We start from the raw sequence: 22,864 nt of genomic DNA, 5'->3' as shown, positions 1-22,864 counted from the left end.
AGCGACCAGATCCACAATTGACATGGGCTGCTTACAAGTATCTTTGAAGTTCTGGATAAACCGGTGCTTCAATTCGGCCCATGATCCGACAGAGTTAGTTGGTAAGCTCTTCAACCAAGTACGAGCTGTTCCTTCCGACATCATGGTGAAGTATTTGGCACATACTGCTTCATCCACATCTAACATCTCCATTGCCATCTCATAGCTTTCAATCCATGCCTCTGGTTGCAGATCGGCGGTGTAATTGGGTACCTTACGAGGTCCTTTGAAATCCTTGGGCAGTCGCACATTACACAAAGCGGGGGTGAGACACGGCACCCCTAAGGAACTGAATACCACCCCTGGCTCTACTGAAGCGGTAGGGTGAACCAGAGTAGGTTGACAAGCTCCGTGCAGAGCTGCTAACTCGGCCTCTCAACGCGCGCGACCATGATCCACCACATCCTGCGCATTAGCACCTCCCCCTATCGGGTTGTGCCCTCGCGGCGAGTTACGCCGACGTGCACTGCCTGACACGGCCAGTTCATCCTCAACGTGCCTACTGTAGCTCCGGCTTGGACGGGGGGTGGAATGAATCCTCTCACGACTGTGCGAATAAGCCTGCTGTGGTTTAGAGCCGTTTGAAGGAGATATCTGGCCCGTCGTGCCTCAATTGCAACTGGTGATTCGCCGTCGGTTGGGAGGGCTGCCATCCATGAAGCGGCGGCCACAATGTTGTCCAACGGTTTGGAGTAATGCCCGGGGGGCATCGGAACATACTATGGCACAATGTTGTTCTGACGAGGTGTGTCCATTGTGCGCGGCTGAACCGACGCTCCTGTTCTCGGCGCCTCCGTCCGGTTTAATATTGGCTGGTTACTAGTTCCTGCTCCTGGCGTGTTGAAGAGATTTCTTGGGTCATAACTCGGTGGGAGATGCGATCGGTATCTTCTTCTCATGACTTCCTTTGAAGCATTCTGATCCAGCCTAAGCTAGTAGGCCTGAGCTTCCAACTCGGCCCGTTCTGTAGCCATCCTAGCGTTCTCTGCTGCTAGGTCCGCTTTAGCCTGAGTTATCTGATCTTTCACCTTTGCGATCTCCGCGTTGTGCTGATCTCGGGCTGCTGCGTCCACCTCCGCAGCCATCAATGTTGCCAAAGCGTCGAACAAGTCAGACAGAACTTGAGCCGGAGGTGGCGCAGAGCTCCCTGCCCCCGCCGGCGTGGCTGTTGCTGAACCGGGGAGCATCGCCATGGCGGTTGATGAGTGGGGCACTGATTGTGTACCGTCCATGAAGATAGCGTCCCGGTTTGGCAGATCAGGGGAGTCCGAAATACTGTTGCCCTCGGAACCTCCACTAATCCGGCCATCCTGCAACTGATAGAGAGATTCGGTTTCTCCAGAAGACTCGTCATCGGAGCAGACAACGATTTCTCCATTGGATGCCGGTCCATCCTCATATGCTGCTCCATGGATGACACCCACGAAAACATGCCTTGCCATGGGCTGAACCGGGGAAGGGCTTGCACGCTGAGCCCTCTCGATGATGTCGGTGCCGGTGTTCGGCTCAGGGCCCGGTTTGCCAATCTTGCCGATGAAGACATGAATCCCACCAAAGGGGACCCGGTATCCGTATTTGATTGAATCGGCCTCGGGGCCCCATCCCGCGTTGTCGATGTAGAGCTTACCGCGACGACTCTTTGTCATCCGGCCCACAGCGTATCCATTGAGTCCATAAAAGCTGCCCTTCAAGAACTCGAAACCATCGTGTGATAGCCCCACGGTGGGCGCCAACTGTTTTGGGTTTGTCGCGGCAGATGTCCTCGTGAAAGGACTTTGTCGTGGAGCCATCGCAACGGGTTAGCTTAAAGGGGTTAAACCGGACAAGGGGACACAGGGAGTTTATACTAGTTCGGCCCCTTTGATGAAGGTAAAAGCCTACGTCTAGTTGTGATTGGTATTTCTAGGGTTTCAACGACCATGGAGCGAATCCGCTTTGACTGGCCCTCGAGTTGTCGTTTTCTGTCCTCAAACCGTGGTCGGGTCGTCCCTTTATATACACAGGTTGACGCCCGCCGGTTACAGAGTCCCGAGGCCGGTTTATAGAGGTGTCCGGCTCGGTCTCTATTCCTCTAACTTACAATACAAGTTTACATGATAAAGTCGGTTCACATCTACAGGCTTTAATCTGTCTTTGGGCCTTGGGCCTTCTTAAAGCGCCAGTATCTTCTCATCTTCATGGGCTTCAATCTTCATGGAGCTAATCCGGCCATGCCTAGCCGGTTTTCCTCCAGTAACTATATCCCCAACAGTTGGGGTTAGAAGGGGTGTAGCTGGTTCTCTGTCCAAATGGGTAGGGGTACAATCTGTGTGAGTCTGGGTTATGTGTGGTGGGGCTGGTTCTTGGGCAAGTACAACCGTGGTTCTATCTCCATCGACAGGTAGCACGATCTTTTCGGAAGACCGTGATTTTACTCCCACGAATACTGCCATCACCCCTCCAATTGAAATGGCTGATAAACAAGAAAAGTAATTGAATCTACAGACATTGTAAGATAGACAGGTGCAACGGATAGTAGGGATGAAAACAGGGCATGAAATAATTCACATTTATGTGGTCTAACCAAACAGAATAACAGGACATAATTTCACATATATGATGGCTAATTAAACAGGATAGCATGACACAATTTCACATGTATGATGGCTAACTAAACAGGATAGAATGACATACTTCAAAATATGATGACTATGTAAACAAGATGACATGATATAACTATACGATGTGTCTATTAAAGCGGTTGGCATGCCATAAATCACAAACATGCCATCGATGGAAACATGATGGCATGATATAATTCATGGATAGAATGACATAATTCAAAATATGTTGACTATGTAAACAAGATGAGATGATATAACTATATTATGTCTTTAGAAAATGGGTTGGCATGCCATAATTTAGATACATGCTGTCTATGTAAACATCATGGCATGATATAATTCAAAAATATGATTTATATACTAAGGAAGTGAGCAGAGGGAAATCACATATATGATGTGTCTACTAAGGAGATGGCATTCAATATCGTGTATATGATGTAAAAACTAAGCATTGCAATACAACATATGCATGATATGAGTAATATAACCCTGCCAAGTTTGAGCATACACCTCAGGGGGATAATAGGACTGGTCATCTGCCTCTGAATCCTCCTCTGAAAAGCTATCTGTAACCAACAAGATATCTGCTTCAGTAGGTAGCATTGTCTGCTTTGAAAGCCTTGTTTTCACTCCAGATTTCTCCATCACCAATTCAAATGGTTGATGGACAGGAAGAGCAGTTGAATATACAAACATTGTCGACAAAAGCAATGAGAAATACAAAAAAGGATGTCATGATATAATTCACATATATGACACTTGGGTAAATAGCATGGCATTGCATAATTCACATATATAATGCCTTGCAACAAGATAGCATTGCATAATTCACATATATAATGTCTGGCAACAAGATGGCATTGCATAATTCACATATATGGTAATTAGACACTAAACAAGTGGCATTCACACAAAGCATGTCTAAACTAAGCAAGTGACATAGCAATGCAAGATACCATACACACGATATGAGCAACATAACCTTGCCAAGTTAGAGCATGCACCTCGGGGGGGGGGATAGGACTGGTCATCTGTCTCTGAATCCTCCTCTGAGGAGGTATTTGTAACCAGCAAGACATGTGCTTCATCATATAGCATTGTCTACTCTAAAGACCTTGTTTCCACTGTAGATTTTTCCATGATCGTTGAGGGTGTCCTGGATTAGGGGGTATCCAGACAGCCGGATTATATCCTTTGCCCGGACTGTTGGGCTATGAAGATACAAGATTGAAGACTTCGTCCCGTGTCCGGATGGGACTCTCCTTGGCGTGGAAGGCAAGCTTGGCAATACAGATATGTAGATCTCCTTCCTTGTAACCGACTCTGTGTAACCCTAGCGCCCTCCGGTGTCTATATAAACCGGAGGGTTTAGTCCGTAGGACGGATAACATACAATCATACCATAGGCTAGCTTCTAGGGTTTAGCCTCATGGTAGATCAACTCTTGTACTACTCATATCATCAAGAACAATCAAGCAGGACGTAGGGTTTTACCTCCATCAAGAGGGCCCGAACATGGGTAAACATCGTGTCCCCTGCCTCCTGTTACCATCCGCCTAGACGCACAGTTCGAGACCCCCTACTTGAGATCCGCCGGTTTTGACACCGATATTGGTGCTTTCATTGAGAGTTCCGATGTGTGTTCGGCAAAAGTTGATGGCTCGCCTGCAGATCAACTACGACTTCGGCATCTTCGTCACCAGCTCGACTGGTCACCTTGGTTCGACTAATGACTGGGCCCTACCTCCGATCATCATGTTCGGATGAGGGCCTTTATAAACATCAACTCCGATCTCTATCAAGATCATGGAGGAATCATCCAGGGAGCCCGGGGGCTCAACGTCAACATTACCCTCGCGCGACCGTGCTGTTTTTCTGAACAGCAAATTTGTGTCCGCCGCCACCGCCTCCTCAAGTGTCTTTTTAACGATTGCTTTGGTGGAATTGAGCGGAATTGAGTCTACAACAACCCTGGAAAATTTCTTCGAGTTCCGATGGAGAAATCTCTGGCAATCCACGATATACCGGAGCCCTGTCAAATCTGGACGGGAATCTGGACGAGTCTAGGGCATGGTCTCCAGAGCCCAGCTTGGAGGTCCTTTGGAAGATCTAACCGTTCATCTACTGCGGAGTTCCCATATCTACCACCCCTCCAAATTTCAGCTCGATCTGATGGTTCAAACTCCGGGAACCTTCCGATGAGTGGACCAACTTTCGGATCCGTTTTCTGCGCGAATACGGATCCGACCCGAATTCCTGTTTCTTTTGAACGTGATATGGGACAACCTTTTTAGAGGAATTTCCTTCTAGGGTATTGTGTGTTGTTTTTAAACATGTGCCCGTAAATTTTTAAGCCTCCCCTGAGGTCATCTTCCTCGTCATGCTAGTGTCAAACTAGTCCGGCAATATTGCTCCACGGCTGCCGACCTACGCTAGACACGTCGTCACTTTGTTGAGCCGATCTCAACTTCTTTGGATCATCAGCTCGGCAAGCCGAACAAGAGTCCGGCATCGTGAAGGATAAATCATCACCAATATCGCCGCCCCACGGACTACACAGAGCGGGCATACCGGCATCGCCCCACGGTTGCTTCATCAAGCCGACATCGACCACGTCACGGCCTGCATCAGCAGGGCCGCACTATTGGTTCTTCAAGCTGGTGTCCATCACGTTGACCTACTTCGACTCATCGGCTGACATTGAGGCTTCGACATCTCGGCTGGACCAGGGGCTTCGCCATCTCTTCATCAACCTACTCCGGAGACTTCGGCGTCACTAGTCGACCAGCTCCGTCACGTTAGCTGGACTGAGGGGTTTGCCTCGGCGAGCCAACCTTTGCCAGCATTGCCATACCGTCGTTTATCGGCCATCAGGCAATGGATGTGCGGATCGAGTCCCAATTTTCGGATTCACCTTTCTTCGGATTGCTACAACAAATAAACCAGGTGCTATTAATCCTAGTATTTTTTGCTTGTTCGGGTTCATTTTTCACAAGGAATTATTACTCTGATTTGTTCATCATATGTACACAGGTCTATGAAATGATGGCCACATTAACGACGGTCGCATGGTGGTTCGGTAAGTTTCCGTACATGGTCCGGCGAACGCCACATCCGGAACTCGGCCCGACCTATGAATTCAGGCTTTGCCACGCGTTTACCGCATCACGCCGACGCCCTGCATCGACATTGACTGCGGTGCCAGGCCATATTTCTTTCATTACTCACTCTACATAAATTATTTATTATGCAACAATTTTTTTAATTATTATTATTACTATTATCTCCGGTTTGCACTATTTTTTGTGCACAGGAAAATGATCCGGGTTGGGCAGTATCGTCAACTCGGCGTACTGACATACCACGTCACCTTGGCTGGACGGGGGGCTTCGTCAACACTTCATTACCCCATGCCAGGGACTTCGGCATCACTCTGCCAGCCCGCATTGACCGTGCTTTGTCACCACTTCGAAGTGCCGAGCTCTTTGCTCCGCCACCTTGGGGCCAGCTTGGGGGATGGGACCTTGTCCCGCATCAAGCTCGGGCCGCGTCATCAATACCGAACACATTAACCAGCTAAGTTGCCTTCATGCTCAAAGTTTTAAATTTTTAACTTATGTTCGGTTTGACCAAGCATTATACTTTCTTGAAAAAAAGTTGCTTGTAAAGAATCTCCTTGTCAAAACTTTGTTTGTGACACACAAATTCAAACACCCCATTTATTTGGGGGCTCCCTTGATGGAGCTTTTCCTCTTGCATATGATTATACTTGTATGGCTTCGTTCCTTGTTCGTGTATTACGCCATAATATGCACCACATTGACTTAAGCGATTTGCAAGCTGGGTTGCATGGCTCCTGTGCTTACCCCTACGTTCCCGATTGTTCGGCTAGGGAGTAAAGGGCGCACCTCTGCGATTGTCACGACCGGGTCCTCCGAGCTCTGACCTCAGACTGGGTGAAGCCGAAAGCTAGCACTCTTATTGTTTTCAATCATGGTCAGCACACAACGGAACTCATGAGTTCAAAAAATCTATTGCACAAGTCTCATAGTAATAATGAGCACCGAAGAAAGGTATCGGTGGGGGTACTATTTTCTTCGAAGATGCTTCTTACACTTCGTTAGTAATATAGCATAAGTTCCCTGAGCGTGCTTTGTCTGTTATAGCCTGATGGCCTGATTGCCTGGTCATCGGAAACACCATCGATACTCTCGACAGGCGGAGTACATGACACTTTTCGGCCCTTGGCCGAAGAGGGAGAAGCCAACGGTCGGTTAAGACGCGTTTAAAGTTTGGGTGAACACAAATATGATATAAGTACTTCGGTGCATACAATCATTATACATCAAATTCTTACCCAAGTCACTTGGGGGCTCTTAAAATTTATATATGAGCTATAAATGTGTTTTCTTCTTTGTCGTTGTCAAAACATGACAGAAGCACAATCTTTTCTTTCTCTTCCAATTTTCATATTGGCACCGAACACTTGATCTTCTTCGGACGTCATGTTTTTACTGACGTTTTTTGGTTTTTCAAGCTTTTGGCACTTTTAAACTATTTGTGTGTTTTCAGCACAAGTCTCGCAGTGCAACGCCGGACACCTTTAGAGATTCGGCAAAAACATTCTTGGATATTTCTATATATGCATCGGTGTCGAATTGTGTCTTCGGTCAATAGTTGGGTTGCCCGGCTCCTGCGCTTGCCTCCTACGTTCCGCTCTGTTCGGCTAGGTGTGCAAAGGGAGAACCACTGCGATTGTTCTTCCAGCTCAGTTGGTTAAGCACCTCAGTGGAGAAAGCCGAAAACTGACTGTCACAATAAGCGTAAACTGGTCAGCGATCCGATGACTGTATTAAATGACGGGCCATTCATAACATTGGCCGAAGTGTTTACAGCTTGACCTCGACTGTCGCCGAACACTACCGGGGGCTAGTAACTGGCCTCCCAAACTAAAATTCTCAATATTTTGCTCTTACATTAGAGCTGAGGTTTCATGATCATGCTTAGCATGACAACCCAAAGAAAGGGACCAATAGTGGGACTATTTTCTTTGGAAGACATTCCTTATGTTAAACAGTAATATAACATATCTCTCTGCGTACCTTTGTTTATAAAACCGTATGGCTAGATTGCCTAGTTTGTCGTAAATCTTTGCCCTCATAAAGGCTTTATAAAGTAGGACAAACACTCCTCGGCTACTAGCTGAGGAGGTGGAAGCCGATGGTCGATCAACAAAGTTTTGTATAATGCGGATCCGAGCATTAATGATGTAAAGTACTTGGATACATAGAGTCATTACACATAATTTGTGATTTTACTATGGATATCGATCCTTAATTCGGCCACCCGTGCCCGCATTAAGGCTCGGGGGCTACTGGGCTTTGGGCTTATTATTTAAACATATTAAAGGGGCACATCGATCCCCTGATCTGGTGTTGCCACCAGACCAGTGTCTCGGGGGCTACTGCATTGCCTGTTCAATGCAGAAAAAATTTAAGTGCAATACAGTTGCTGAGGAGATTTTGATCCTCAGGTTGGTCGGCCGCACCCAACTTGAGTCTCGAGGACTGAGCATGCCGCTTTTTGTGTCCCGAAGTATTCTGCCGAGCTAGGACTTGATCCTCAGGCCGATTTTGCAAATCAACCTGAGTCTCAGTGGCTACTGGGATCAGCGGTCTTACGCCATCCTTCAAGTGCATCTCGGGTTTTAAACCGATACACACCTTGAGGGCTACTGGCTATATATCTTGGCAGAGAATAAATTGCACCAATCAAAAATATTGACAAAAAATCAGCCCACAGTCGGGGTGGTGCACCACCTCAGAAGCAGTCCGGCATAAAGCTCGGGTGCTAGTGGCTGGCTCCATAGAGGGCATTTCCAGCATTAAGCTCGGCTAAACTCCTTCAACTTTTTTTGAACCAAGGTGATATGACACCTCGGATATATTCCGGCGTTGGAGCCCGGATACAGTCCGACGTTGGAGTTTGGACATAGTCCGGCATTGGAGCTCAGATACATTTCGGCGTTGGAGTTCGGAAAGCGTTTCGGTGTTGGTGCTCGGCTGCAAAAGATACCTCGAATGCAGTCCGGCGTTGGAGCTCGGACGCAAGAGGACACTGCCTCCCGGGAACAACTTCAAACTCGAGGTGTGGCATAAAAATAACAAGGCATTGATAAAGGCCGGAAACTTAAAGGGGCTCCTCGGATACCCGACGTGTAAACCTGTCGAACGCATTTCGGCAATCCTCAAGATCGAAGATGAGAAGATTTGTTGAACCAGTTTTCAAAACCGACGACCAAAGATGAAGAACAGTTCGGAAGAATCGAGGAGCGTCCCTAACTTGAAGACCGGTTCAGGGGGCTACTGACGGTGTCCTGGACTAGGGGGTACTCACCACGTCATCTCCCGATCTATTAGATTGGGCCGAGGACCCCCATGGCCGTATACTCATGGGCCAGTTTGGACAGTTGCCGCATACATGGAAGATTCCACAAGACTTGGTGATCAAGACAAGGACTCCTCCCCACCGGCGTATTCGGCTAGGACTCTTGTTATCCTAGGCCTCTGGTGCATTATATAAATCGAGGCCAGGCTAGTCGATGGATAATATACAACAATCATACCATAGGCTAGCTTCTAGGGTTTTAGCCTCTACGATCTCGTGGTAGATCAACTCTTGTAATACTCACATCATCAATATCAATCAAGCAGGACGTAGGGTATTACCTCCATCAAGAGGGCCCGAACCTGGGTAAACATCGTGTCCCCTGCCTCCTGTTACCATCGATCCTAGACGCACAGTTCGGGACCCCCTACCCGAGATCCACCGGTTTTGACACCGACAGGTATGAAGAAGGATATTGCCGAGTATGTAGCAGTATATGATGTATGTCAGAGACTGAAGGCAGAACATCAGAAGCCGCCAAGATTGCTTCATCCTATGCCGATACCCGAATCGAAGTGGGACAAGATTGGCATTGATTTTATCACCGAATTACCCAGGACCTGATCAGGATATGATTCAATCTGGGTAGTAGTTGATCACTTGACCAAGGTAGCTCACTTTATCTCAGTGAAAACCACTTACACGAGCGCGAAGTTGTCCATGATATACATGACCAGGATCATATGTGTGCACAGAGTTCCGAGGACCATCGTATCAGATAGAGGAACACAATTTACTTCGAAGTTCTCGAATCAGTTGCACCAGACTTTGGGTACCATGCTAGAGTTCAGTATAGCTTTTCATCCACAGACCGATGCACAGAAAGAGAGAGTCAATCAGATTCTGGAAGACATGTTGAGAGCTTGTGCGCTAGATTATGGATCTATTTGGGATGACAATTTACCTTACACAAAGTTCTCATACAACAATAGTTATCAGGATAGTTTGAAGATGGCCCCTTTTGAAGCCTTGTATGGAAGGAGATGCAGGACACCGCTAATGTGGGATGAAGTTGGAGACCATCAGTTGTTTGGACAATATTTAATTAAGGATTTCGAAGAGAAGGTCAAGTTGATTCGAGATAGACTGAAGATAGCTCAGTCCAGGCAGAAGAGTTATGTAGATACTAAACACAAGGAAGTAGTCTATGAAATTGGAGATCGAGTGTATATTCGTGTGTCACCACTCTGAGGAGTTAAACGATTTGGAGTTAAGGGAAAGTTAGCCCCGAGATTTGTAGGACCATACCGAGTTTTGGAACGTATGGGAGAGGTTGCCTACAAGTTGGACTTACCCGAAGGATTGTCACGAGTTCACGATGTGTTTCATGTTTCCCAGCTGAAGAAACGCCATGCTGAGATGGACGATATTCCTCTGAGAGATACAATGCCCCTGGAAGCAATACAGTTGTAGAGTGATCTAACCTACAAGGAGAAACCCGTCAAGATCCTCGAGTTTGCCAGCCGAGTAACACGCATAAAGGTTATCAAGTTTTGCAAAGTTCAGTGGAGCCACCATACCGAGGATGAATCCACCTGGGAGCGAGAAGAAGACATATGGAAAGACCAACCACACCTATTTTCTAGCCAACTGGAATCTCCAGGGCGACATTCATCTTAAGGGGGGTAGGTTTGTAACATCCCAATTTTCAATTTGGATGTTATACATAGGTCATCACATGCATATCATTTTTAATTGCATTTTGATTGTGATCCTAGAAATCTTAAGCAACTCGAGGACCCAAGGAGAGAGTTGGGGATTTCATTTATTTTCATATTTGACTTTTTCTCAAATTGGAAAAGAGGGATCATTTTGATTTTAATATTTTTCTCTCCAATTATTTCCAATATTAAAAATAAGAGAGGGAAGATAATATGACTTCGTCAAAAAGAGAGGAATATTGGAGGTAAAATTTTAAAATCAAATAAATATTTTATTTGAATTAGAAAAATATGCATTTTTAGGCCAGAAAAATGTTCACTTTGTTCTAAATATTTTATTTAGACGACGGAAATTGTTTTTTGCATTTTTAGTTTTTTATATTTATTAGGATTTTTTTCTTCGGTCAAATTTATTTTAAAAAAGAAAAGAAAAATAAAAAAAGTTTCTGCCCGACTAGGCCAAAGGTCCAGCCGAGCCGGGCCGAAGGCCATAGCACTGCCGCCTTCCTCCCGTCGCCGCCATGCGTGGCACAGACGCCGAGGAGGAGTCCAAGCCGGACTCCACCCTGCGCCGGCCTCTCGCTCAAGCCGCCTCCCGGCCTCTTTAAATATGGCCGAGGCCCCGCCGACCTCTCCACCCCGCCGCCGCACCACCGCAGCCGCCGCATCCTGCGCCGCCGCCTTGCGCCGCTGTCGTCGGACCCCGCCGCACCGCCGAATTCCGCCGCCTTCGTCGGAGCCGCCCGTCCCGTCGGATCTCGCCGCTGACCGCCGCTTTTCAGGAACCGGTAAAAAACCGACAAAAGCCGTCGCCCCGGGCTTTTTTCTATTAGATCGGTTAGTTCTTTTCAGTTTCGCTAATTAGCGAACATTCACCCGAATGTCCTAGTTAACAAACACGTTCGCCATTTTTCCCTGATAGCGAACGTTCATTCGTTAGTGTTTTTATTTTTATTTTTTCTTCCAGGACCTATCCGCCATTATTTTTATCGCAGATTAGCCCGTGATCTTCAATCGCTCACAACTTTTTTGCTCGTTTGTCCAAATCCAGTGAAACCAACGCTAAAATCTTCGTCTCGAACCCCTCTTCCCAGTTAACCAACTTGAACATGATTTTCACAATTTAAAATTTGGTTGCAAGCATATTTGAATTTGAACTTCTTTTGACCGCAGTTTGAGTTTCGTAGCTCCGATTCGATTGATTCTTTTTGCAGATTGAAGCTCTTCTCTTGAAATTTCGATTTGGATCTTCTCTCTTGAGTTTACCCTTGCATATATTGTTTGAGTGCTTATGTATGCTATTGTTTGTTTGCGATAGAGTTTCCAGAGTGCGAAGCGTGCTACTACGAGTCACTAGGGTTTTCAGATCGTCAGCCAGGAAAGTAACACTTTGATCATACCCCCTTATTACCCAGTTTTTATGCATTAGTCTCAATCCTCAAACACTGCATGGTTAGGACTTGAATACTTGTGGGTATTGGGAAGTAGTGATGAGGTAGAACCTATTGTCTTCATTCAAACCCTGGGAGTTACTTTTACGTTATGCTTATATTGCCATGATATGCTCGTAGACGTGGTTTGGGTTTGAGTGATTCATGACAAATGTGAGAGTTTTAGTTAATGGTTAAACTTAAGGCGGCTACTTTAATACACATCTGGGTGGGTTGGTTGAGGCACCCTGGAGCACCTAGTGGTTGTCTGGGCACCTGGAGCAATCCAGTGTTGTCCTGGGATATCCCGGAGTACCCGCGTGATCATCCTATGGAATGCCACCCAGGCTCAAAGGGATCATAAGATTATTCATGCTGGAAACTTCCATCTACAGCCACAAGCCATTACGGTCTCTGGCATAGTTGAGTAAGTTGTGTAACCTCTTTCAGTGGTAGGCTAGCAGATGTAGGGGATGTAGGTGGTACTGTCTACCCAGAGTAAAGATTTAGTGCTTCTGAAAGACTGTGTCTCGGTCATCCGTTTCTCAAACATCATGTAGTGCGAGAAATACAACGGAGGAGATCGAGTCTTGTGGGGAAAAGTGCACAAACCTCTGCAGAGTGTATAAAGTAATCATGGTTAGTTGTGTCCCTGGTAATGGACATCTTGAGTATCTGGTACTTGAATTATTGATTTGATCTCGTCACTCTATTACTTAAATTGTTTGGGTGATGATTACTTAATTTGGGATTGACTTGGAGGAACCTTCTCAATGTTTTCAACAAAATTTTTAGTTAAATAAAAATTTATTCCTTTGTTGTAGGAAAAAATTAGCTTTCTGCAAAAATAACCATAAAGCCTCCACCAGCCAAATATGCATATAGTTATAGTAGATACATGTTCATTGCTCTACAGTGTTATTTTGCCAGCATATTACATGTGCTGACCCATTTCGGGCTGCAACGTATTATGTTGCAGACTTTCAGACGAATAGTAAGGTGTGCTAGTTCATTGTCTTGCACTCAGCTATGCCGTTGGAGTTGATGGACTCATTTTACCTTTGAAGCCTTCCGTTGTTATCTTCATTAGATGGCCTTCAGCCATATTATTGTAATAAGTACTCTCTTTGAGATATTTGATGTAATGAGTGTGTGATTGAACTCTGTTAAAAAATCCTTCAAGTATTGTGTGTGTCAGCATTAGCGATCCAGGGATGACACTTATACACAGAGGTTTGACTGTTTGAGGTCGGATTGCTACAGACTATAACTATATACATGGGAAAAACTACTAATAATATGGTGGTCGACTAGAAATTTTGATCGGTGGAAGACTCCATGATATCTGGTCCAGCTTCGTCTTCATAATCATCGTCACTGTCGGGGTCGGAGTCGGTGTCATCGATTATGATGTAGTCTTTGGGGGTGGTTGTCCTCCTTTGGTTCGGGATCTCCCATGAATATTCCTAGTTTCTTCTTCAGGTCTTCATTCTTCTCCAATAGCACTGCAATTTCCTCTTCATATCCATCGCGTGTAGACTTGAGTTCCTCTTCTAGCTCCATGTTCCTTGTCATCAGTTTCTTCATGTCTATCATGTTGGCGCACATCTGGTTCTCATGACGACGAATGTGTTGGTTTAACTCCTGGATGTAGGCTGCAATGGACTTGTCCCTCTTGGTGCAAATTGATAACCCACAAGTATAGGGGATCGCAATAGTTTTCGAGGGTAGAGTATTCAACCCAATTTATTGATTCGACACAAGGGGAGCCAAAGAATATTCACAAGTATTAGCAGCTGAGTTGTCAATTCAACCACACCTGGAAACTTAATATCAGCAGCAAACTAATATGATAGTAGTGGTAATGGTAGCAAAAGTAATATTGTTGGTTTTATAGTGATTGTAACAGTAGCAACGGAAATGTAAATAAGCGAATAACAATATATGAAAAGCTCGTAGGCACTGGATCAGTGATGGATAATTATGTCGGATGCGATCAATCATGCAACAGTTATAACATAGGGTGACACAGAACTAGCTCCAGTTCATCAATGTAATGTAGGCATGTATTCAGAATATAGTGATACGTGCTTATGGAAAAGAACTTGCATGACATATTTTGTCCTACCCTCCCGTAGTAGCGGAGTCCTATTGGAAACTAGAGGATATTAAGGCCTCCTTTTAATAGAGTATCGGACCAAAGCATTAACACATAGTGAATACATGAACTCCTCAAACTACGGTCATCACCGCGAAGTATCCCGATTATTATCACTTTGGCGTTAACGGATCATAACACATAATAGGTGAATATAGACTTGCAAGATAGGATCAAGAACTCACATATATTCATGAAAACATAATAGGTTCAGATCTGAAATCATGGCACTCGGGCCCTAGTGACAAGCATTAAGCATAGCAAAGTCATAGCAACATCAATCTTAGAACATAGTGGATACTAGGGATCAAACCCTAACAAAACTGACTCGATTACATGATAAATCTCATCCTACCCATCACCGTCCAGCAAGCCTACGATGGAATTACTCACGCACGGCAGTGAGCATCATGAAATTGGTGATGGAGGAAGGTTGATGATGACGATGGCGACAGATTCCCCTCTCCGAAGCCCCGAACGGACTCCAGATCAGCCCTCCCAAGAGAGTTTAGGGCTTGGCGGCGGCTCCGTATCGTAAAACGCGACGAATCCTTCTCTTTGGTTTTTTTCTCCCCGAAAGTGAATATATGGAGTCAAGGTTGAGGTCGGTGGAGAGTTAGGGGGCCCACGAGGCAGGGGGCGCACCCAGGGGGGTAGGCGCGCCCCCACCCTCGTGGACAGGGTGTGGGCCCCCTGACGTTGATTCTTTCACCAGTATTTTTTATATATTCCAAAAATAATCTCCATTGATTTTCAGGTCATCACAAGAACTTTTATTTCTGCACAAAAATAACACCATGGCAATTCGGCTGAAAACAACGTCAGTCTGGGTTAGTTCCATTCAAATCATGCAAGTTAGAGTCCAAAACAAGGGCAAAAGTGTTTGGAAAAGTAGATACGTTGGAGACGTATCAACTCCCCCAAGCTTAATCCTTTGCTTGTCCTCAAGCAATTTAGTTGACAAACTGAAAGTGCTAAAGAAAAACTTTTACAAACTCTGTTTGCTCTTGTTGTTGTAGATATGTAAAGCCATCATTCAAGTTTTCAGCAAAGATTATGAACTAACCATATTCACAATAACATTTAGGTCTCATTGTTTACTCATATCAATGACATAATCAACTAGCGAGCAATAATTATAATTCTCGGATGACAACACTTTCTCAAAACAATCATAATATGATATAACAAGATGGTATCTCGCTAGCCCTTTCTCAGACTGCAAAACATAAATGTAGAGCACCTTTAAAGATCAAGGACTGACTAGACATTGTAATTCATGGTAAAAGAGGTCCATTCAAGTCATACTCAACGTAAACTAACGATAATACATGCAAATGATAGCGGTGCTCTCCAACTGGTTCTTTTTAATAAGAGGATGACAACTCAACATAAAAGTAAGTATATAGGCCCTTCGCAGAGGGAAGCAGGGATTTGTAGAGGTGCCAAAGCTCGGTTTTGAAATAGAGATGAATAATATTTTGAGCGGTATACTTTCATTGTCAACATAACAACCGAGAGATCTCGATATCTTCCATGCTACACACATTATAGGCGGTTCCCAAGTAGAATGGTAAAGTTTATACTCCCCCACCACCAACAAGCATCAATCCATGGCTTTCCCAAAATAACAGGTGCCTCCAACTAACAACAATCCTGGGGGAGTTTTGTTTGCAATTTTTTTGATTTGATCTACACGGGACTAGGCATCCCGGTGACCAACCATTTTTCTCGTGAGTGAGGAGCGGAGTCTACTCCTCTTGAGAATTACCCGCCTATCATGCAAGATACAGACAACCCTAGTTGATACATGAGCTATTAGAGCATACAATACAGAATGTTTATTTGAAGGTTTAGAGGTTGGCACATACAAATTTACTTGGAATGGCAGGTAGATACCGTATATAGGTAGGTATTGTGGACTCATATGGAATAACTTTGGGGTTTATGGAATTGGATGCACAAGCAGTATTCCGGCTTAGTACAAGTGAAGGCTAGAAAGAGATTGGGAAGCGACCAGCTAGAGAGCGAAAACAACCATGAACATGCATGAAAATTAATCAACACCGAATGCAAGCATGAGTAGGATATAATTCACCATGAACATAAATATCGTAGAGGCTATGTTGATTTTGTTTCAACTACATGCGTGAACATGTGCCAAGTCAAGCCACTCGAATTGTTCAAAGGAGGATACCACCCTATCATACCACATCACAACCATTTTAATAGCATGTTGGCACGCAAGGTAAACCATTATAAACACCTAGCAAATTAAGCATGGCATAAGCAACTATAATCTCTAATTGTCATTGCAAACATGTTTCATTCATAATAGGCTGAATCAGGAACGATGAACTAATCATATTTACAAAAACAAGAGAGGTCGAGTTCATACCAGCTTTTTTCATATCAATCAGTCCATCATATATCGTCATTATTGCCTTTCACTTGCACAACCGAATAGTGTGGATAATAATAATAGTGCACATGCATTGAACTAAGCTGGAATATGCAAGCATTCAATTCAAGAGATAAGACAAGGTAATATGGGCTCTCTGTTAGATCAACAATAATGCATATGAGAGCCACTTAACATTTTCATTATGGTCTTATCCTCTCGACTCCCAAAGGAAGGAAAAGAAACAAAACTATTTACATGGGAAAGCTCCCAACAAGCAAAAGAAGAACGAGAAATATTTTTGGGTTTTCTTTTTAATTACTACTACTACAAGCATGGAAAGTAAACTAGCTAAAAGCTACAACTAATTTTTGGGGTTTTCTTAAGGTTTTTCAAACACACACGAAGAAAGCTTAAAAAGAAATTAAACTAGCATGGATGATACAATGAAAAAGTATGAGCACCAACAATTGGCATGGGTGTGTGAACATGAATGTAATGTTGGTGAGGAATACGTACTCCCCCAAGCCTAGGCTTTTGGCCTAAGTTGGTCTATGCCCATGGATGGCCTGGTGGATATCCGAAGTTGAAGCTGGGGTCGTACTGACACTACTACAAAAACAACTATAGCCAATATGGACACTAATGACGCACTGTACATGTGGTGCGCCATTACTAAATACTAATGGCGCACCATGTGTTGGTGCGCCATTGGTGCGCCATTAGTAATTTTTTTAATTTTCTTTCAAAACTACTAATGGCGCACCGTGGGATGGTGCACCATTACTAGTTCCCACGGTGCGCCATTAGTAATTATGTTTCAAAAAAAATTCAATTTTTTTATTTTTATTTTTTAAACTACTAATGGCGCACCGTGGGAGTGGTGCGCCATTACTAGTTGAACTACTAATGGTGCACCATCCCACGATGCGCCATTAGTAATTTAGCCCAAACATTCCCCCAAATGCACCCCCCCTATGGACCGCCTTTTCAGTTTCAAAAAAATAAAATAAAAGAAAATGATAGAAATGTCAGAAATAAAAGAAAATAAGATTCCCATGTGATATGTGGTCTAGTTGTTAGCAAAATTTAGAAACATGAATTTTCAATTTTTTTGCAAAATCTCTCGAGAATTTGTAAAAATGGGCATAACTTTTGCATACCAACTCGGATGAAAAAGTTTTTTATATGAAAAATCATCTACTCGAAAAGTTACATCCGAATTTAACCGGGGGAACCCCGTTAAACATTTTCAAAATCCTCAAAAACCTAACAGAAAAAAGATACGGGGCTTTTAAGATCTCGAGAGGCAAAAAAATTCAAACTTACTAATGGCGCACCTGCCCATGGTGCGCCATTACTATCTTCCCGCATTCAAAATTCAAAATAAATAAAAAAATAAAAAAAGTTACTAATGGCGCCCCTGCCCATGGTGCTCCATCAGTATCTTCCCGCCTTCAAAATTCAAAATAAATCAAAAAAATTAAAAAAAATTAGTAATGGCGCACCTGCCCATGGTGCGCCATTACTATGCCGTATATATGGCTGGGCGTGTCCTCTCCTCATTACCTCTTCATTCTTCTCCTCCACTCCACCTCTCCTCCAATCCATCTCCTCCTCTCCTCCACTCCATCTTCCCTTCTCTCCTCCACCATACTACCCTCCTCCTCTCCGGCGACCTCCTCCTCCTCCTCTCCGGCGACCTCCTCCTCCCTCCTCTCCTCCCCTCCCCTCCCCTCACGGTTTCTCCTCCCTCCTCTCCGGTGATCTCCTCCTCCCTCCTCTCCGGTGAGCTCCTCCTCCCTCATCTCCGGTGAGCTCCTCCTCCCTCCTCTCCAGTGAGCTCCTCCTCCCTCCTCTCCTCCCATCCCCTCATGGTTTCTCCTTCCTCCTCTCCGATGCTCCGGTGAACTCCTCTCAAGCGACCTCCTCCTCCTCTCCGGCGATGTAGGCGAGCGCCTCTCCGGTCACCTCCTCCACCTCCTCTCCGGTGAACTCCTCTCCGGCAAAAGAACACGGCAAAAGAACGTACAAGATCCAAAAACAGGAACAAAATTTGAAATAATATCGTGCAAAAAATGAGCAAAAAAAACGAGGAAAATGGGCAAAAAATCGTGATCCAGATCCAAATTCAAAATTCAAAAATAACAATGGCGAATGGTGGGGGTTAGACGGTGCGCCACTACTATTTTCCCGCCTTCAAAATTCAAAAATACTAATGGCGCACCGTGGTCTATACTAATGGCGCACCAGTGGCCTATACTAATGGTGCACCGTGGCCTATACTAATGGCGCACCCGTGGTGTGCCATTAGTATACCAGATAGTAATGGCGCACCACTGGTGCGCCATTAGTAAAAAATACTAGTGGCGTGGTACTAGTGGCGCACCAGTAGTGCGCCATTAGTAGGCAAAACTGGTGCGCCACTAGTAGGCCTTTTCCTAGTAGTGTGAGATGCATCAGCTACTGCCTGAAGGGCTGTAGCTTGGAGGCAGGCTGCCTCCGTCCTCCTCTCGTACTTGTTTGCCTCCTCCCTAGTTATAACATATCTCCCTTTTGCCTGAAAGTCAAAGAAAGTAGGAGCAGGGAGAGCGACATGATAGGTACATCGTCTATCAAAGATTAGTCGGTACTGGAGGGACTAATCGTTCCTCTCAACAAACTGATGACGAATCTTAGCATTATAATCTGAATAAGCAGGACGCAACTCAATATCATCTCCACATATGGGTATCTCAAGAAAATCAGCTAAACGAGTTGCATAAATTGCACCAAAGAAATCTCCATTAATACTATTATTATGCAACCTACGTGCAACAATGGCCCCCAAGTTATATTCTCTATCTCCTAATACAACACTCTTGAGAACACTAAGATCGGGAAAGCACATGTGACATGCCTCATCCTTACCGTTAATGCATCTACCTACAAAGAGAGCAAAATAATGTATGACAGGGAAATGAATGCTCCCTATGGTAGCTTGCGTGATCTCCCTAGATTCCCCCACAGTTATACTAGCAAGAAAGTCTTTATATTCAGATTTGCGAGGCTCACTAGCACTACCCCACTGAGGGAGTTTACAAGTAGTATTAAAATCTTCTAAGTCCATGGTATAGGATTTATCATAAAGATCAAACATGACAGTTCGAGAATTGCGTGATGATGTAAATTTAAACCTTCTCACAAATGAATTAGTTAAATAGAGGTACTGACGGCACTTATCTGACTCGAAGTTCTCAAGATCAGCGTTGCGCACATATGCTTCAAATTCCTCCTTAATTCCTGCCTGGACCATGAAATTTTCTGACGGTAATTCATAAGGCCGCACTTGAGCTTCTCTTGGTAGTTCATGGTCCGGCTCACATATCGCGGGCCTTGGTCCTTGCTTCCTTGAGGAACCACCTTGGTACATTTTCCTAAACATATTTCTTCCTCTGAAAAATTTCTGAAATTTTTAGTAACTAAAAAATAAAGTGAACCAAACTCAACAAAATTGATAGCAACTACTCCCATAAGTGCCTAGAGGCAATATCATGCATTAGAACTACTTAGAACCATATAAATTTGACATGCAAGCTCAAGAACAGGGTCACCTAAGCAACAAAATTTTGCAATAAATAAATCACTAGAACAAAAACTAATTGGACCATTGGAGGAGTCACATACCGAAGAACAATCCCCCAAAGTAGTTTTGTGAATGGAGCTTTGATCAAGGATATCGAAAATGGCAGCAAGATGAGCAAGAACTCGGGTTTGAGCTGGTGGATGATTTTTTTCTGGATCAAGACGAAGTGTGTGGTTGCAAGGATAAGTGGAGGGGACCCACATGGGGTCCATGAGGTAGGGGGCGCGCTTAGGGGGGCTAGGTGTGCCCTCCACCCTCGTGGGCACATGGTGGGTCCCCCTGGTGTCTTCTCAGTGCCAAAAATTCTTAAATATTCTAGAAAAAATCATATTAAATTTTCAGGGCATTGGAGAACTTTTATTTTCGAGGTATTTTTTGATTGCATGGATAATTCAGAAAAGAGACAGAAAATACTATTTTTGCTTTATTTAATATAAATAACATAAAGTAAAAAAGAGGGTACACAGAGTTGTGTTTTCTAAATTCATCCATCTCATGCTCATCAAACGGAATACACTAACAAGGTTGATCAAGTCTTGTTAACAAACTCTTTTCGAATAACAGGAAACCGGAGAATTTTCTAATAACACTGGGTTACCTCAACGGGGATATGCATGTCCCCAACAATAAGAATATCATATTTCTTCTTGAAAGTAGGAATAGGAAATTCAAAAGCTCCAATAGAGATTCTTGAAAATTTTCCAATAGAATTGATACTGTGGACTTGAGGTTGTTTCCTAGGAAAGTGTACCGTATGCTCATTACCATTAACATGAAAAGTGACATTGCCTTTGTTGCAATCAATAACATCCCCTGCAGTATTCAAAAAGGGTCTACCAAGGATAATCGACATAGTATCATCCTCAGGAATATCAAGAATAACAAAGTCCGTTAAAATAGTAATATTTGCAACCACAACAGCACATCCTCACAAATACCGACAGGTATAGCAGTTGATTTATCAGCCATTTGCAAAGATATTTCAGTAGGTGTCAACTTATTCAAATCAAGTCTATGATATAAATAGAGAGGCATAACACTAACACCGACTCCAAGATCACATAAAGCAGTTTTAACATAGTTTCTTTTAATAGAGCATGGTATAGTTGGTACTCCTGGATCTCCTAATTTCTTTGGTATTCCACCCTTAAAAGTGTAATTAGCAAGCATGGTGGAAATTTGTGCCTCCAGTATCTTTCTTTTATTTGTAACAATATCTTTCATGTATTTAGCATAAGGGTTCATTTTAAGCATATCAGTCAAGCACATACGCAAAAAGATAGGTCTAATGATTTCAGCAAAGCACTCAAAATCCTCATCATCCTTTTTCTTGGATGGTTTAGGAGGAAAAGGCATGGGTTTCTGAACCCATGGTTCTCTTTCCTTACCGTGCTTCCTATCAACGAAGTCTCTCTTATCATAACGTTGATTCTTTGATTGTGGGTTATCAAGATCAACAGCAGGTTCAATTTCTACATCATTATTATTTCTAGGTTGAGCATCAACATGAACATCGTCATTGACATTATCAGTAGGTTCATGTTCATTACCAGATTGTGTTTCAACATCAGAAATAGAAATATCATTGGGATTCTCAGGTGTGTCAACAACAGGTTCACTAGAAGAATGCAAAGTCCTATCATTTTTTTGTTTTTCTTCCTCTTAAAAAGACTAGGCATATCAACATTAGTTCTGTGAGAATCTTGCTCAATTCTCTTAGGGTGGCCCTCAGGATACAAAGGCTCCTGAGTCATTTTACCCCCTCTAGTCATAACTCTAACAGCATTATCATTCTTCTTATTATTTAATTCATTGAGAAGATCATTTTGAGCTTTAAGCACTTGTTCTACTTGAGTGGTAACCATAGAAGCATATTTACTATTAAGTTTAAGTTCACCTTTAACATTAGCCATATAATCACTCAAGTGTTCAAGCATACCAGCATTGCATTTCAATTGTGTTCCAACATAAGCATTGAAGTTTTCTTGTTTAACAATAAAATTATCAAACTCATCTAAGCATTGGCTAGCAGACTTATAACGAGGAATATCACCTTCATCAAATCTATAGAGAGAACTTACCTTTACTACCCGTGTTAGGTTATCAAGACCATGTATTTCTTTAATAGGTGGTAAATTCTTAACATCTTTAGCTTTAATACCTTTTTCTTTCATAGATTTCTTTGCCTCTTGCATATCTTCAGGACTGAGAAATAGAATACCTCTTTTCTTTGGAGTTGGCTTAGGAGTTGGTTCAGGAAGTGTCCAATTATTTTCATGAGTCAACATATTATTCAATAGCAATTCAGCTGGAAAAACAGTTATTTCCCTGAAAACACAACCAGCACAACTATCCAGGTAGTCTCTGGAAGCATCGATTAGTCCATTATAAAAGATATCAAGTATTTCATTTTTCTTGAGAGGATGATCAGGCAAAGCATTAAGTAATCGGAGAAGCCTCCCCCAAGCTTGTGGGAGACTCTCTTCTGCAATTTGCATAG

This window comes from Triticum aestivum, chromosome 6A (assembly GCF_018294505.1).
Source record: "Triticum aestivum cultivar Chinese Spring chromosome 6A, IWGSC CS RefSeq v2.1, whole genome shotgun sequence".
NCBI lineage: Eukaryota > Viridiplantae > Streptophyta > Magnoliopsida > Poales > Poaceae > Triticum > Triticum aestivum.
The sequence above is the reverse complement of the archived record's forward strand: the minus strand, read 5'-3'. Positions refer to the sequence as shown.